Here is a 19,208-nt window from a genome sequence, read left to right on the forward strand (position 1 = left end):
TGAAGCTCAAGCATACCAGTCCTCATCCAGATCCACATAACAATACAGCTCATCACTAGATCATCAAATACCCCTATAGTTTTCATGTTGGACAAATCATCAGGGTCTAGTACACTTTACGCCAGCTTGCCGCCCTTAGCCGAGCGCACAACTAGATAAGTGGAAGAGACCTCACTATCTACATCGGCTCGTTGATAGCGGACTCATTCCTCAAGCTGGTTAAACTCAACCTGGATATTTCCCTCTCACTTAGGCAGGTAAGGTCATACCCCTTTTCAACCGACCACGACACAGTGGGAGACGTGACCTACTGGTATACGGCCCTCGTACACTCATGTATCCCCTCGGTCTCGACATTGGAGTCATCCTCTGGTACCATCAGGTTTAGATATTTTCACCCAAGGACATCTATTGCGCCCTGATGCTAGTAACAGTATTTTCAGTATCCAATCCGGCTCTCCATGATGTACCTGTGGAGGTCACGACCCTAATATCGTTAAGACGTATAGTAATTATATCACACAATGTAAGATGCACGAGTCATACAATCCAGTCATACATCAATCCTGCACGTACCATGCGCTCGTGAGGGACAACATCGCCTATCAGGGAGTCCCATAAACAACTTGCTATAAGGCATATGCAATGGTCAACCTCATGTCATCACAAGCATGCAGATGATGTATATGGGCATGTATCATGATGCTATGCTGTCACATACTCATAATCGGTATTGATAATCGACATCGATAATTGGCTTATATGCAAAGCAGGGTACATAGATGAACAACCAATCTAAACTATGATATAAAGATCGGCCTTCGGCCGTGGATATATCAATTCTGGTAGCATGGAGTCTACTGGAGGATGAACTATGCAACATCAATGGGGCCCAATAATTTGGGTTAACCCACTAAGAGAATGATGAGAATGGGCCTAACAAGGCCTAAAGGAAGGTCACAATATGGACATTTAGCCATCATTGCCCATTAATGTAGACATTTAACTAACATTATTCCTAAGGAGTGGCCCACATAGAACCACACGTATAGTGGGCCCATGGTCTCACACAAGGGCCTAATACACATTGCCATGGGCCTCACTCATGGGCCTAATACACATCACGATGGGCCTCATCATATGGGCCTCATCCAATGGGCCACATCTCATGGGCCCTGATTACATCACAATGGGTCACAACCCATGGGCCTTGAACACATCACAATAGGCCTCTCATACGGGCTCAATATACATCACATCAAGGTTGGACCCATACACTATATTTTTAGTTTATTATATCTACACCATACATCTACTTTTAGAGATCATTTTAGAACATTATCCAAAACAATGAATCATATTAGAAGATCATCTGGACCATACCACAAATAGTAGGGGAAATGATTTCTACTGATTAAAATCCACAGGGCCACCATAACGTTTATTTTCCATCCAATCTGTCTATACGGTCACAAAGACCTGATTTAAGAGGAAAAACAATTTCATATTGATCCAGAACTTTGGAGCTCCTAAAGGATTTCAATGGTAGCCGTTAATCCCCACTGATATTTGCAGTGTGGTCCACTTGATAAGAGGATCTGCCTTCGCAAGATGGGTGGATGGTATTGATAAATCACATACATCATGGTCTGACACACAGGACGTGTGGACGTCCATACCACAGGTAGGTAACTGATGGGGTCCACATAGATGGACGGTTGGATGTAGCACATACATCATGGTCAGGGGTCCACATCCACCGGGACAGTGGAGACCCCACACGTGTAGTGTGGGTCCCACTGTCCCAGGGATGGATGGTTTAAATATAACACATACATCATGGTCAGGTGTGTCCCATGTACATGTTATCCGGATACAGCAACCATATAGTTGGTGTGTGGTAGACCAGCCAATCTGTTTCCCAGATAGGTGGGTCCTACCACCTATATATATACATATATATATATATTATATTGTATATATTTTATTTATTTTTAATACTGACCAGCGTCCAGGGGGTACATCACCTGTCCAGATGGACGGTGTGGATGTACAGCGCATGCATCTTGGTTGGTGCCACCGTCTAAGGTCTGAACGGTGTGGATCCACACATACATCATGGTGGGCTACGCATGCAACACATCGTCCAGCGATGGACGGTGTGGATATAGAAATATATACATCAAGGTTGGTTTCACAAGCATCGTCTAGAGGGACGGTGCAAATATACAATAAATCCATCAACGTGGGTCCCACCTACCCACACGTGTCACATGTGTGGGGTGGGCCCACGATTCAAAGTAGATGGACGGTGTGTGTAAGACACACAACAAGGTGGATTTCCATCGTCCACTGGATGGCATGGATGAAAGGTATACATCAAGTGGGTCCACATGTGTGCGACCCACCAGCCTTTATGATTTTTTATTTTTATTTTTGGAAAGAGCTGGTATTTGTGTTTTCATTTGGTTCAGGCCAGCTGGATGTCGAGCGGACGAATGGCCTGGATGAATCATCACATCTGGTGGGTTCCACAGGGACGTGGCCCACCAAGACTTGATCAAGCTGATATTTGTTTGTTTCCCCTTCATCCTGGCTAGCCCAAAAATGGGCAGCAAGGCGGGCCCCATTCGCTGGTCGTCCAAAAATTTGGATGGTCTAGATTGTTGGACACATCAGATGGACCACACATTTCATAAAAAAAGAAATGAAATGAGAGAGAGAGAGAGAAAGAGAGAACGGTGTGATGGAGGGGCCCCGCCACTATGGGCCCCTCTAATACATACATCAATACATACATCAGGATAAGTTCCGAATGGGATCCATACCATCGATCGGTAGGCCCCACTTGGTCCATCACAAAAACTAAAATCTAATCTTACAAAACACCCACCTATATCACTCCTTCTTTAGCTCTTTGGACTCCTTGGCTCTTAAGCTAACTCTTTAAGGGTGGATAATGAAGGTTGGATGGTGGGGATGAGAGTTCGGGTGGTAGGGAGTGGACCACACACTAGCTTTCTCTCCTTAGAATTTTTCTCTCATAGAGGCTTGGTATTTGGTGGAGAGAATGAGAGAGGAGAGGGTGTTGTAAGAAAGATGGGATGAGAGGAATGGATGTTGTAAGAAAGGGATGGGTGGAGAGAGAGAGAGTTGACTTTGGAAATGGGAGAGAGATGGGAGCCATGCCTTGTTGGTAAGAGAGGGATGGGTTGTGTACTTGACTTGTGATTAATTGATTGATGTAATGGGTTATAGAGATTCTCTCGAAATTCGCAACGCGCTGCGTTTTTCTCGAAATAAACGTAGGCCCACAGCTCTTGGCCCGGGTATCGCATTAGCGCGCGAGACGCGGCGTTGGAACTACGGCAACGGCGTAGTCACTAGGATACAAGTTTCAAGTCGAGTCGATATAGATATATAGGATGATACTTACGGTCACGCGCAAACGCCGATTACATGTCGCGAGTTACCAAAATTCGACCGGGAGGACCACGGAAGCCTACGGAGCGGTACGGTCTAGGATACGGGCCTTACAAGGACCGTCATAAATGCAAACTTATTAACAAGAATATAACAGTAATAAGGTCCGAACACACATGGACACACTTTTTAAGGACCAAGAGACTTACCGAGACTAAAACAACTGTCAGATCAACTATAATCTACACTTATAAGCAAAATTCTCCTAGTGTGGCCCACCTAAACTTTAGAACCAACCAATTTTCAATCAAGAGCGTTTAACATACCACCCAAGAAGGATGAATGGTGTGGATTTACACTGATCACCACGTGGACCCCACTTATGAACCTTGCGGGTGCATGGATGGTGTGCACACACAGTGCACGAGACCGAGCATTGGGTCAAATGAGCTTTGACCTGATAGAAAGACAAAAATTCAAATTTCCTTCCTATCTCCCACCTGTTGTAAATTCGAACAAGCTGCACAGTCCGTTGATGTTAATCGGCCCACCACAAGGGTCATCTCGATGATCCGAGCTGTCCATCATATTCAATAGAGTCCACCGCCCCTAACCACGATGGAATCCACGGACAGCAGGCACCCACACCAACTCGATCAATGATTGATTAGGCATTGTGAAAAGTAATACTAACGAAGAGGAGAAATCTAAGTACTGCTGATGCGCTGGCAAATCCAGCCGTTGGAAACCATCGGACACCAGCCACGCACGCAACAGAGGCCTCATCACCCCTACCATTTCCGGATATGGCTCCCTACTCAGCAAAAAGTGACAAGAATATTATCCATTCTTAGCAACCTTCGATCCCAACCATCACTCATTCTTTGGAAGGTTCGTCTGAGCAATTTGAGGTGTCTGGTCTAGGGCTGCCCGAGAATCTTTTAAGTAAACAAAGATTTTGGCGAGTTATTGCCACGGCGCGAGTCATCTCCATCTTAATGTAAGCATTGCGATCAACGGCCCCTATTTACCATCAAGTGGACCACACATGCTCAATACCCATCATCCGAGCCTTTTGAACATCCCAGATCACCGAATCATCTGACCATTGAAAAAATGCTATGGCCAGGGCGTCTTCCTCGATCTGATAGAGAAAACTACATCTGGGAAAGTTGCCTTTTTACTGATCTAAGACGTTCATCGTGTGGCCCACCCCACCTAAATCTCATCAGAAACAACTGTACGAACCCATGCAACCGTTAAACCAGGGGGTCGGTTTGCCTCAATATCACTGCACTATCAAGTATCTCAAAACCAATCTCAACCATTTACTGTAGCGTTGCACTTAACTCATTAACGAGTTGACTCTACCCAACCGAGTCAAGCACGGGTTACCTTTAGAAATCCATGTTTGAAATTAGCCAAAAAAGCACTGGAGATAACACAAATTTCCCGAGTTGAATGACCCGGTAACAGTTTATAAATAGGCTCAATAATCCTCTCATCTCTACCATTAGTAACTAAACTGAGTTGACTGAGTGACAATGTGTTGAAATGGTGCATCCAGGTAGGCATTTAGCTGGCTACACTGAAGGTTAATCATACCTCATCCACTCTTCGACGGCGATGAACAATCGCCATTCAGGTATAAAAACCAACACCTACTCGGTTGTGAGTTGACTCGTCCAGTTTCCCAACTGAGTCGACTCGGTTGTGACTCACAGATATTTTGTAACATTCTATCCAGGTACATCCAGCAACTATCTACCTTGGAAGACATTTCTTCCTTCAACAAACCCCAACAAGTGAGTAGAAGTTAAGATTTGTATAAACATTAGGCTATAGGTAAGTAGGGATTGGAAGTCTAAACTTATGCTTACTTGGATTTTATGATCCTTCACTCACCTCATAAGAACATTCCAAATCAGAGTAATTACCCACCTAAGGTGAGGAATATCCCACATTGCTTCCTCATTTCAATGAATTCTAAGATAGTTTAAGCCTAAAAGTGTAAAGACATTATAATTGTGTAAATGTTGATTTTGCTCCCTTTAATCTTGAATTGACGTTGATAATCATGTGGGAATGTTTTAAACCTTATTGCTCTAATCCATCTTATAGGAGTTTGTAATACCCATTATGCCACCTTCGAATTGCTTAATTACATGTACACATCTACTAGTTGTGTTAAGAGGTAAGAAATCTTGTTCCATTCAAATGGTAAATTTGCTCCATTATTCATTATATATGCTAGACTCATTATAATTTGAATCTAATGTGCATGAAAGCGTAGAATAATGCAGATAGTAATCTATTTCTTTTATTCTTATTTGGTTGTAATAAACATGAGTTAATATATAAATTTCTATTACTCAAGTCCTATATGTAGTAACTATGTGATTAGGATTTAATCTTGCATTTTTTATGTTATTCTAACAATTGCTCAATTTTGGGCATGGTTCTTTGTAAGACTCGTATCCTAGTCTATACTGTTCCGTCGACTCTCGCGATCCTTCCCGTCGAATTCCGGTAACCTGCGACCTATGATCGACGTTTGCGTGCGACCCTAAGTCGTATCCCGTATATTTGAGTTAGCTTAATCTAAGACTTATACCATTGCGACCGCACCATCGCTACAGTTCTAATGCCCCGTCTTGCATACGGATCCGATACCCTGGTTAGAAGATCTGGGCCACGTTCAGTTCGAGAAAAACACCGCACGTTTGCAATCCCAAGAGAATCTCTACAACATGTCCCATCAATCAATCAATCACTTTATGTCAAGTACAAGAGCAACCCATGCTTCCTTTCTCCACAAGTCAAGCAATCTACCCCAAAATTCAACAAGTCTCTCACCTCACCCATCACTCACCTCACATCTATCACCCATCACTCTCTCTCCTTACAACCCTCTCTCTCTCTCTCTCTCTCTCTCTCTCTCTCTCTCTCTTCACATTTTCTAAGCAACAAAGGAGAAGAAAAGTGGTGGATGTCCATGCATTTTTAAGGAGAGAAAGTGAGTGTGTGTGGTCCACTTCTCACCCCAAAATTATTCATCCTAGCCATTTATCTCTCATCATCTTCCATCAAAGAGACGCACAAGGAGATCGGCGTTCCATCGGACCAAGTAGATCGAATGGTGGGTGCTTCTATAGCCTAGATTTCATGTTTTTATGATGGGCTAAGTGAGGCCTACCAATTGATGGTATCAATCTCACTTTAGACCCTAAATGTAGCCAATAGCCCACCTTGATTATCATGATCATTCCATGATGGGGCCATTCTCCATGGACCCCATCATGATGTTTACTTCCCAGTTTGATAAGGGTCATCTAGACCTTCTATTTTGGTGGAGAAGTAATATCCACCGTTGATTTGATTTGGTGGGCCCACATGTATTGGGACCCACTTGATGCATGTTGTAAATCATGGAAGGGAGGGCCCATAGTATCGGGGTCCCTCCATCACACGCGTCTCTCTATCTCTCTCTCTCCCTCTTTATTTCATTTTATATGATGATGTGATTGTGTGGCCCACTCGGATGGACCCCACATTGATGTATGTCTTATCCACACCATCCATGCATATGGTGGCCCACCTGGATAGCACGTCTGAAGGTGGGGCCCACCTTAATATGTGTTGTATTAAAAATCGTCCCGCATCCTTGGACGCTGGACGTTACTGGTATGAAAATAGAAATATCAGTTTGCTTTGAAACTTGGGGTGGGTCACTTATATAGGCCCCACCTTAATGTATAAATTAAATCCACACCATCCATCCCTTACCCCAGCCCATTTTAGGCATTGAGCCGAAAAATGATATTAATCCGATAATCAAGTGAACCATACCATAGTAGTGATATTGACCGTTAAAGGCTGTTAGGACCCACTCTGATGTTTCTATGCACCAAAACACATTGAATATTGGGCTCATTTGGACTGTCTTGAGCCGCAGAGTGCAATGGCTGGGATGGATTCACCTGATGCGGGCCCCACCTGCAGAAAATCGTGAGAAAACAAATTTTCAAATAAAAAATAATATATGCGGCAGCCTTGCTACGCTGTGCGCCGTGGACAGACGGGCAGGGACCATGGGTCCCAGTCATGGGCCCCATCGTGATGTGTGAGAAAATCCACTCCGTGCATTTTGATGGGCCCCTTTAGGACAGTGGGCCCTCCCAAAATTAGCCATGCGTGGGACTCAGGTGGTCGACACTACAGGAAACAGAGATGATGAACGTCTACCATTGGAAACCTTCTTGGGGCACATAAGTTTTGGATTAATATGAAATTTGTTTTTCCTTTTCATCCAAGTCCGTGTAACCTTATCAACAATTAGATGACAAATAAATGTTATGATGGCCCCATGTGGAACCCACTAATGATGTTTGTGTTTTATTCACACCGTCCACAACATTAGACGGTGTAACCCACCATGGTGTATGTGTTTCGTCCTCCACTGGATGGTGGGACCCGACCCACCAAAATGTAGGTATTTTATCTATGCACTGTCCATCTAGATGGTGCATGTGAGGCCCACATATGAGGTATGTGTTGTATCCTCAACGTACATCCGTTTGGGAACGTGGACCCCACCTTGGTGTATTTATTCTATATCCACTCTATCCATCTGTCCAAGGTGGTGTGGGGCCCACGTTGATGTATACATTGAATGTCCATACCACCCATCTACCGGGCCACAATATGATGTATGTGTTTTATCTATACCGTCCAAAGGACGGTGGGCCCTACCATAGTGTATGTATTTTATTAGCATTGTCCACTTGGGACGGGACCCACCTAAGGTATGATTTGTGTGCACCCCGTTTATGGGCTGCGGTCCACCATGATATATGTTTTATCCTTGCCATCCATCAAGTTTCAAGCCCACCAGAAGCATGTGTTTTATCAGGCCTAATTGCTGATTGAGTGACACCTATTGTGAATGTATGAGGCCCGCCGTGATGTGTGTATTACATACACACTATCCATTTGGTGGGGTCCATCGTGCAGGCCCACCATGTTGTATATGTCTTATATTCATGCTGTCCATTTATTCTGGATCGTATGGGCTATCCCATCAGGCCCATTGTGATGCATTCGAGGCCTATTGGTGGGGCCCATTTGATATACATATGACCCATGTGATGTGGCCCACCTTGATGTGTATGAGGCCCATTGTTGAGGCCCACCTTGATGTGTATGAGTCCCATTGTTGAGGCCCACCTTGATGTGTATGAGGCGCATTGTTGAGGCCCACCTTGATGTGTATGAGGCCCATTGTTAAGGCCTACCTTGATGTGTTTGAGGCCCATTATTGAGGCCCACCTTGATGTGTATGAGGCCTGTTGTTAAGGCCCACCTTTACATATATGAGGACCATATGATGAGGCCCATTTGATGTATCTAAGGCCCATGGGTTAAGGCCCAATGGGATGTACACAAGTCCTTTGCAATGTGTAATTCCACCTTAGTTATGTAATGATGTTTGTGGCAGGCTAATCCTTGGGAGCAATGACGCTTTGATGCCCACATTGTAAGGATAATGTTGGTTAAATGTCCGCATTGTAACTCTCCCTAGGGCCCATTGATAGGCCCATACTTGTTGTGTGCAGGCTGTCTAGGCCTATCTTCGTTGTGAGAGTAGTTCATCACCTTATAACATGCTTAGTGTAACTTCATGATTCATGCCCATACGCATTATATGTATGCTTGATATGAGGAGTGACTGATCATAGCATATGCCATTGTGCAGATTATTTATGAGACTCATTGATAGGAGTTACCCACATGAGTGCATAGGACGCGTAGGATTGCTGCATGACTGGATAGTGTGACTCATGCATCTCGCATATATGTGACTTGATCATTGCACTCCCTAGCGACATCAGGGTTATGACCTCCACAGGCACATCGTGGATGGTCAGATGAAACACCGAAAATATTTAGTTTTAACACTGTGAGTACTTGGGATGTCTGGGGGTGAAAGTCCCTAAACCTTCTTGGTACCAGGAGATGCTCCAACGTCTAGACCGAGTGGAATATGAGCGACGGTGCCTATACCATGAGGTCGTGTCTCTACTATGTCGTGGTCGGTTGAAAGTGGATGTGGCCTTATCCGCCCGAGTGAGGGGGTTGTAAGATAAGTTGAGTTTGACTAGCTCGCAAATGAGTCTGCTATCGACGAGCCGGGTAGGTATTGGTAGACTACTGGTCAGGCAGATAGTGTAGTCTCTTCCACTTGCTGGGCTATGCAGCTAGGGAGGCGGCAGTCAGTGTGAAGTGTATTAGACCCCGGTGATTTCCCAGAGAGGAACTGTACTGATAGTGGACTTGATATGAGGACTGGCATGATATTATGACACCCCGTCAATGTTGCACATGTGGGCGGGCACATGTGGGCGGACACTGATGTGGGCGGGGCTGAGGCCTGGGCTAGCTACTAGTGGTTAGCAGGCTACTATGCAGGAGTTGCGTCCTCAGCACTTGACTCATTCATTCATTCATCCACTATCCATTCGAGCTGATGGTGTGCAACTATTTGTTACGTGTACCTTCGCAATGGCCAGGATTTCGGTTGGGGCGTGCGACTAACCTGAGATCAGGAGTTTACCACATTGTGTTTGACTATCCAAATTTAGGTATGGGACTAGTTTGGATAGAATTCCCTTGTGATGGACCCCATAGCCTACGATACTACGTATTATTATCTCGACTTCACTCCAACTTAGTCATTTCATTTGCATAGCATGTTGCATTTCATCCGAGGCATATGACATTTTGGATTGCTATGTTTCTACTCTTATATGGCTTAAGCGGACTTGGCAGGATCTGCATATTGCATTGCATCCGCAGTATATGATATTTGGCTCATTATAATCTGCATTGCGTACTCTGATATTATTTGACTCATGTTCTTACCAGTATATTTTCGCTTACTCTGATGTTGTATGATTTATGATCTGGTCAGTATTTCTGCTCATTCCAATATTATATGATTTATGTCATGGTATTTGTGTGCTTGGCACTTATCTTGCACACACACTTACACCACCCTCTAAGCTTTCTATAAGCTTGCGCGATAAATGCATGCAAGTGGCGTTAGGTTGCAGCAGCATTGAGCTTGGAGCATGCAGTTGTCTTCTGGAGCTTTGATTTTTGACATATGTATTTCCTTTTCAGCATTGCATTCAAATGTTTATATTAGTGGATATGTGATGATGATGTTGCCTTTGTAATTTGGGTAAACTTGTAGTTATGCTTCTTACGAGATAAATGTATATTGAAAAATTCTCCTTGTAGGATCCCAGGATCGGAATCTGACGTATGAACGCTGGGAACCGAGAATGGGGTACTACGGAGGCTATCGGCACCGGATTCAGTGATCAGAAATTTTGTGAGTCCAGTTTCCGGGTTTGGGGCGTGACATTCTTTATAGTAATGATAAGATTCATGATGCTTCAATTCCTTCTATCTCATAAGTTGTGCAATGAATACTAGGCAGGGAATGTCACCTTTCTTATGAAGTAGAATGAATTTGTTACTAAATGAGTTATACTTGAAATGTCATATTTATGGGCCCTTATTTGGACCTAGAGAAAGTAAATAGATTTATGTTAAGCTCATGCTTGGATGTTTGATATCATATTAAAAGACCTCAAGCTTTGACAATGTTTATGAGAATAATCTTGTTAATCTTATGGAGTGTTCATGGGTATCATGGTGCATGACATCCACGCATGACATATGAGCTTTTCCAAGTGCTCAATGTAAGCTACACTCTGTTTGATTTACTGAAAGTCCTACCACTTCAGTTAAACTCACAGAACATGTGCATTTGTACCACTTTGGGTCACTCTCTCATTATATGAGGCTTTTCCAGGATTAGACACTCCTCGAGCGTACCCCGTATATTTTTCCAAAAGATAGGATATCCTTAGGCACACTCACCTGCATGGTCTTTTTCGAGTGACTAGTTCTCCTTGGGTGACCCTTTATTTTAACAGCTAGATGTGTATCCCTAGATCTGTGACTTGAGCATACATTCCTACATCCATACATTTACATATAAGTTCATATTATCCTCATTATGATTGAATATATTTGGTTTATACTGTTTTAGAATGACATAATATGCATGAATCCTTACGGGAAAGTCCCACTGAGTTTTCACTCACCCAATCGTGCAGTTGCACCAAATAGACACAAGTATGATGGCGGAAGGTGGTACATATGATGGGACTCTTAGTGCAGTTGAGGAGGAGTATGGTGAGGAGGAACCGTACGATGACGTAGTCGAGCCGCTAGAGCTCCACTAAAGACTTAGGATTTACTGCTTACATTATTGACTCTATATTTGTTTATCTTTGAGTTTTGTGACTAACTCCCCTGTTGAGGGATCTCACTTTACTTCTTTACTCCCACTCATGTATGATGAACTCTTTTCATTAGTTTATATAGCAGTTACCCTTTTGATGTTATGTAGTTTGTTAATAAGTAGATGTATAATAGTTTCATTTTATGACGTAACCCTTGTGTTCTCGTACTCAAGCGATCATCCTCGGGTTATGAGGATTAGGGTGTTACACAATTGCCCCATATAAATTCATAAAAAATCATGCATAATTAAAATTAAACCTTAATCATATTTCTTAAAAGGATAAATAATTGATAACGGTCCATCAATCAATTGCATGGAAAATCATGGTTATATAAAAGTATGCAAAAAAGAAAAAGAAAAATCATATCGACTCAAATTAGTGTAAGCTTTAAAGGAATCCCTCACCTTAGCCTTAGATCTAAACCCTAGGTAGATCTCGATGTAGGAAAGCTTTTACATGAATCAGAACATCGCTTGAGCTACACGGAGACACCACTCGTGTGGAGAAGGAAGAGGATGATAGGTGTCTACGCTTCTCTCTCTCTCTCCCCTCCTTGGATGTTGTTGGGAGGTGGTGTGTGAGTGTAAAAGGGACGCACACCCCTTTTATAAAGGAGTGGGTGTGTGAGAGGGGGGTGTTTCACTTCCCACTTGGATTGGTTTTCTCCAATTTGACCTTTTTTGGTGATATTTCTTTAAATATAATTCACCTAGTGTGTCAGGGTCATCGAATAGAGCCGGGGTATGTGATTTTCTTGGTGATCTAAAATTTAGATTTGATTGAATCAAACGCATTCTGACAAGCTTTGTCCCACATAAATTCTATTCCTTTCTTCATGAAATAAGAAAACGGCTGAAACCTTCCTACCAAATTCGAGATAAAACGGAGAATATATGCCAAATTCCTGTGTCGGATGACAAAACTGAGAAATTTTCCTGAGGAGACTCTGAAAGCACACTTAGACAGATCCATTTTTAACTGTTTCTTTCTGAGTTGGTGAAATACAGAAGCCAAATGTTCGTGATGTTCTTCATGATCATTTGATCTGACTACTAGATCATCCACATAACATTTGACATGTTTGTGCATCATATCCTGAAATATATTCTAAACTGCTCTCTGGTATGTTGCGCTAGTGTTCTTAAGGCCAAACGACATGAACTTATAATAGTAAATTCCCAGTGACGTTCTGAAGGCCGTGGCTTCCTTTTGTTCTGAAGCCATTCTTATTTTGTTGTATCCAGCATAACTGTCCATAAAAGACATAACGACATATCTAATCGTACTATCATTTAATAGCTCAGTTATCGACAATGGGAAATCATCTTTCGGACATGCCTTATTTAAATCTCTGAAATCAACGCATACTCTGATTTGTCCGCTTTTCTTCTTTACCGGAACAATGTTCAATATCCATTTGGGGTACTTGACTTCTCTGATGAACCCAACCTTAATCATCTTATTCACTTCTTCTTCGATCAAAGGGACTAAATCTGGGTGAAATTGCCTTTGCACTTACTTAATTGGCTTCTTATCTTTGGAGATGTTTAGCTAATGCATTGCCACTGAGAGTTCCAAGCCCGACATTTTTGCATATGTCAAAGTAAACACGTCGTTATTTTCTCTTAAGAGCTTAATATATTGATCAACTTCTTGTTCGGGGAGACTGGCGCTTATGAACGTATTCCGAGGTCCTTCAGTTCTCAAATTTATTTCTCGCAAACTATCAATAGTCGGTTGCCCTCCGTCTTCTATCTGCTTTAGAGCTGCTCAGGGTGCTTAATTACTTCAGAGTCTATTTCTTCCACTGACGCGATCGTGATCATATTTACTGAAGATTCTTCCCCTAATCTATAGAATTTCTTCCATTTTTCCTCATTGACTCCAATTGGGATCAAAATGCCTTTTCCATCGTTCAATCCGACCAGCTCTTCGCAATCAAAACCCATATTTTTCATTATTTTCCTATTGGCGGGACTATATCGTTTGAGGTCTTCAGCCGTTAACCTATCGATATTCACCTTATTGTCTGCCTTCTCCCCTATTTCTGCTTCTGAAACTGCATAAAATTTAATGGGTTCCGGGTTCTTTGTACTAGCTTTGACATGAAACCTTTTTGGCATGACCAGAAATGGCTTTTTCCTTTCTATATGTGGTAACGGTATCGTGTAATTCAACTGTAGAATCTCCAATTGTTTGGGTGACAACAACATCAACGGGGCTGTCCCGGTTGTCTTAAATGCCTTGGTACGAAATAAAATTTTTGCTTCATATTTTCCTTCTCTGATAACTTTATTTTCACAACTTCATTCTGCACTGTTTTCATTTCGATTCCTTCTACTATTGTACTCTCGTTGTTTCCCCTTTTATTTTCTACAGCGAATCCTTTATAATATTGGCGTCAACGAAGAAAGATTCTACTTCCGTATACGGTTTTACATTGGCCATTACCTTATACTACATCTTGTTCTTACAATACTTGAAACATTGATGAAGGGTCGATGGTATAATTCCAGAATGATGCATCCAAGGCCTTCCTAGGAGGAGATTATATGTTGTTATAGCATTGATGACATGACAGACGACGTCGTTCATTAGTTCCCCTATCTCCAATGTCAGCATGATTTTTCCAAGCGCCCACTGTCCATCTTGATTAAACGCTTGTATCATCATTCCACTGGGATGTAAATGGGCACGACGATATCCCAATTTATTCAGCACCGTTAATGGTAATAAATTTACTGCGGACCTATTGTCCAACATTATTCATTTGATTTGCTTACCGCGAACATGGCCTACCACCACCAATGGCCTATTATGTTCTTCATCGCAAATTAAATCATTGTCAAAGAAGGAAATTATTGACATGTAGTTGTTTCACTCTTCTTGTTCTATTTCTATGAGCAATACTTTTCTAATATTATTATCGGATAGAGCTTTGATCAGGCTGTGCCAAGAATCTTCTGATAGTCGCAGCGCGTCATGCACATTTAGTCGAGCCGGTATGCCTTTCAGATGACTTATCACATCGTATGCTACCTTATCGATCTCATTCTTTTCTTCTCCTCTATTGTCGCCATGGTATTCTTCAAACGTTTCTCCTCTCTTTGTTTCAGTGCTATGTTTTTTAGGACTTTTTACTCTTTTGCCTGAATGCAGTGTGATTACTGCAGCTTCGCCTGTACGTCTTAGCGAACGGTCGTCATCCATTTCCTTCTTCCCTTTCCTATTTCTTTGCAGATGATCTCTTGGATGATTGATGCACTCATTGTCATTTTGTTACGATTCTGTCAGAAGACATAAGCGACATTAGTTAACATTATTTGCAAACACATTCTATCCTGAAGATGAAAGGAAGGATGTTCCCGTCGAGAGTCGCCATTTTGACATCTTACAAGATGCCAAACAATGATGAAATTCTCCATATTATTCCTCAATCAATACTAAGTAAGATAAAAGTCCCCAGTGGAGTTGTCATTTTGTTTCGACCAGAAATGAAAGCATTTGATTCGGGGGAATTATTTTACTTAATAATGACAAAAGAACAGATAGAGAGAATGATCATCAAATGTATTCATTCTGAGTTCATTACATCTTTTCGATCCTTTGATTATAAGATAGAACTCTTATTACAAAATACAAGTACTGAAATAGATTCAAATATGAATTTCGACAGCATTCTGGCTCATGTCATTCATATCTCCATCTGAGACAAGTTGTGTGGATCTTCCTTACACTTCTTCCCTCATTAATATGATAAAGGAAATGCCAGGACCCTTTGAAATATTTGCAATGACTTAGAAAAACTCTTAAAAAATCAATATGTTGTTGCTTCATAGAGAACCCACGCAACTCATCTGCGAAGCCGAGGAGTTACGTGGGCTCGCACAACTCATGAATAGTAGCACGGTCCTACTTTCACTTTCTTTCTCTCTCTCTCTCCCCTCCAGTACCTGTCAGAGACACTGGTCTTCTAAAAATCCGATCCTCCAAATGGGGGGTAGGCGGTATTTATAGGCCTTCGCACGTGTGGGTCCTTGAATCCTGAGTTGTGGACCCCACTTCACATCTTCTATCCAACCATCCTTAAAGGGAGTAGCGCGGGATGGCGCAACCATGATGAATTGCGTGGTTCCGCGTAACTCATGCTCCCGGCACAACTCGTGGGTCCGTGCAACTCATGGGCCGCACAACTCATGGACCTCGCACCTCTTTTCTTTTTTCCTTCTTCCTCAACCTTCAGCTTTTCTCTTAACTGTTTCTCTAACCAAATTTCATGTTCTAACACTGAAAACTTCCAACAGTGGGTCTGGACAACCCAACCTAAACCCAGCGAGTCGAGTCTGCCTAACTCGACAATAACAGCCTCTTCACGGTCCCACTTTCTCTCTCGTTTTCTCTAGTTTTCTCTCTCTCCCCTCTTATTCTATTCTTATTCTTCTCTTATTCTTCTTTCTCTTACGACCAGACAGGTCTTGCAACCAAACCCAGACCGATCTCGGTCCGAGTCAAGTTGGTGCGGCAGTGGGTTGGTAGCGAGAAGAATGGCACCCTCATTGCCGCCCCCACTCCCTTCCGCTCCTTCTCTATTCTCTATCTTCCTCCTCCTTTCCTCTAGACTAAGTTCGAGCAGACGTGCTCGAAAACCTAGCGAGGCGCCGGTGCGACGCAACAGTGCCGCACACCTCCCCTTCTCTCTCGTTCTCTTTCTTTTCTTTTTCTTTGGATGTCTGCCCTAAAAGGGCGGCTTTTATAAGCATCTCTGTCCTCCTTCTAGACAGTTTGCGACTGGTTAATCGCTGGATTATTTAAGCTAAGCCAGTTTCAGACCCGACGTAATGCGAATGAAAATCTCGCAAATCTAATTCAGGCTGCATTGAATGGCTTGCATGGCCCTTATCAGACACCAGGGGTAGATCTCTGGGACCCTGGTCCACCTAATGAACAGTTCAGATCGACGAATGGGTCCCATCATTGGGTGATGTGTCCTTTGAACAGACGGAGAAGATGATCTACTCGCCAATGGCGGATTGCCATTGGACGGTTGAACCTGCGATTTTAGGCATTTGGACGGTGTTGATACGTCACAAGATCACTGTGGGACCCTCCAAACAGATGGTTGTTAGTGCTCTTGTGATAGGATTTGGTTTCCGCTTACTTGCGGCGGCGGGTGAGAAAAGCTTCAGCAAAAGCTGAGGGAGCCCTAAAAGGGAGGGCTGAGATTCACTCAACTGGATGGTTGAGATCTCAGGAGCAAGTTTCACGCAGATTTCCAACATGGAAAGGCGAAAAAAAAAAAAAAAAAATTCTGTTTTTGGAAAAATCCAGCGCCACACACTCGGTTTGTGCTGTTGTTTGTGGTCACAAGAGTGGGATCCATGGGTGAAACTGAGTAGGGATTTATCTTCTTTAGGTATTGTACAAGATGGACGGTCTAGATCATCAGTAGGGCCCTTGATGGTGGGCCATATCCAAGCCAAACGGACATTGTTCGTTTGAGTTGGCTCGAGCGGGAAAATTCCGAAAGAGGAGAATGTCCCTCCTTCGAGCGCTGGCGGGTCAAACCCAGTTTGACCGGGCTCCCCAAACCAGTGCACAGCGAGTGCAGGCATGGATCGTGCACATGCATCAAATGTGGGACCCACAAAAGTGTTTTCGACTGATCCACTCCGTTCATTTGATTTATCAGCTCAAATTAGGGTCCAGACCAAAGGATGGGATGGATCCTAGGCTTTTGTGGGCCATACTCAATGATTTCCTGTCCGATTAGTGGTTTACGGGAACCACAGTAACGTTAAGTGAAATCTGGTCTGTCCATAAAATCCCATGGGTCCAGATATGACCCCTGACCAAAGATCAGGCTGATCCAAAACTCAGGTGGGCCATACTTTAAACTCTCGAACTTAATTCATGGATTCTCATTGATCTGATGGTCAGATCCTTCCAAATTTGTTCACCAGCACACCTAATGGTTTATAATCAGATTTAGGGTAAATTACATAGCTATTTATATACTTATATGGTCCTAAACCTCGATTGATCTCACGATTGTAAATTTCGACACGTTTATTGTTTCATAAGAGGTTATCAACGGTCCAAAGAATCAATTGAAATATCTAGGTGAAATCTAATGGTCACTTTGGATGATCAGAACCCTATACAAATGATGAGAGGTCTTATTCTAATGATCGAACTTAGATCCAACCATTGATTCTTAATTTCAACGGTCGAATCCTGAGATTCGACGACATAATTGTTTGATATTCACTTCTCACACTAGTCCTAGACGTCCTAAAGATTGTATAAGTGGAAATGTAACCACTGATCTTGTAGTTAAGGGGTCAATTAATTTCTTATAGGCTTGATCAACACCAATCCTAAGGGTTCTAGGGGATCCAAGGACTATCCTCCTAGTGATTTAGGACTAGATTGGAGGCCCGACCCTTACATTGTAGTAGTGTGTCACTTGCAACCTATTTCTAAGGTTGATGATTGATGGATTTGATGATCCATCACTATAGGGTGGACGATTGGATTCTCTTATCAAGGAAGTCAAGTCCTATAGGTTCTTCGCATAACGTGATGGCCCATTTTTAAAAATCGATAGATGGATGATTCAATTTATGGGTGAGGATCCTTTTACTGGTCAAATTTAAGTTAGGATGAAAGTGAATATTTAGATGAGTTGGCCTCATATTTATACTAAACTTGATTCTCATGGTAACGCATGAGTACTGAAAGTACGGGGTGTTACATGTAGTCTCAACACATTTTGAAGTTTTAGACTTTGGTTCAATTTTTAACTTATCCTCTTTTGATGAAAAATGTTTAGAATCTGTGGATGGAGCGGCTTCAGAATAAGGGTTCTCTCGGTCAGTAATAATTACTGAAGTATTATCTTGGAAGACACCCACTATTTCTTTTATCATGTTATCTTTAAGATCTTTAAAGTGTATCAAGAAATCTTCCAAAGAGTTGAGAGATTTAGTTGAGAGGGGTTCATTTTCCACATTGAGGTTTGTGATGATATGCCCAAAGATTCCTTCATTATCTTTGAGAATAGAGTGAAGCATGCTCTCTTTCTCTTCATCTTAGTGAGAGTCGATCATTACCAGATACATCTTGCCTTGCCCTGCATAGACAAATTGAAAATCAGAAGGTGAAGATTTAATGTGAAGACTCGGTTTATTAATACTAGTCAGTAGAGGTATTGTATCATCAAGGGATGACTGTTCCAATGGTGGCCTCCACTGGGTTGTTTCAAATACTAGGGTCATGTCTAGCAAGTCACCCATCTCCCTAATCAAATCATCATTTAAATCAGGTGAGTGGGCCAAGCACACCTCGAAAGGGTCATGCGGTTCACTAGGAATGAACTCATCCTACACATTTAAATCAAACGTG

Source organism: Magnolia sinica, chromosome 18 (genome assembly GCF_029962835.1).
Source record: "Magnolia sinica isolate HGM2019 chromosome 18, MsV1, whole genome shotgun sequence".
NCBI lineage: Eukaryota > Viridiplantae > Streptophyta > Magnoliopsida > Magnoliales > Magnoliaceae > Magnolia > Magnolia sinica.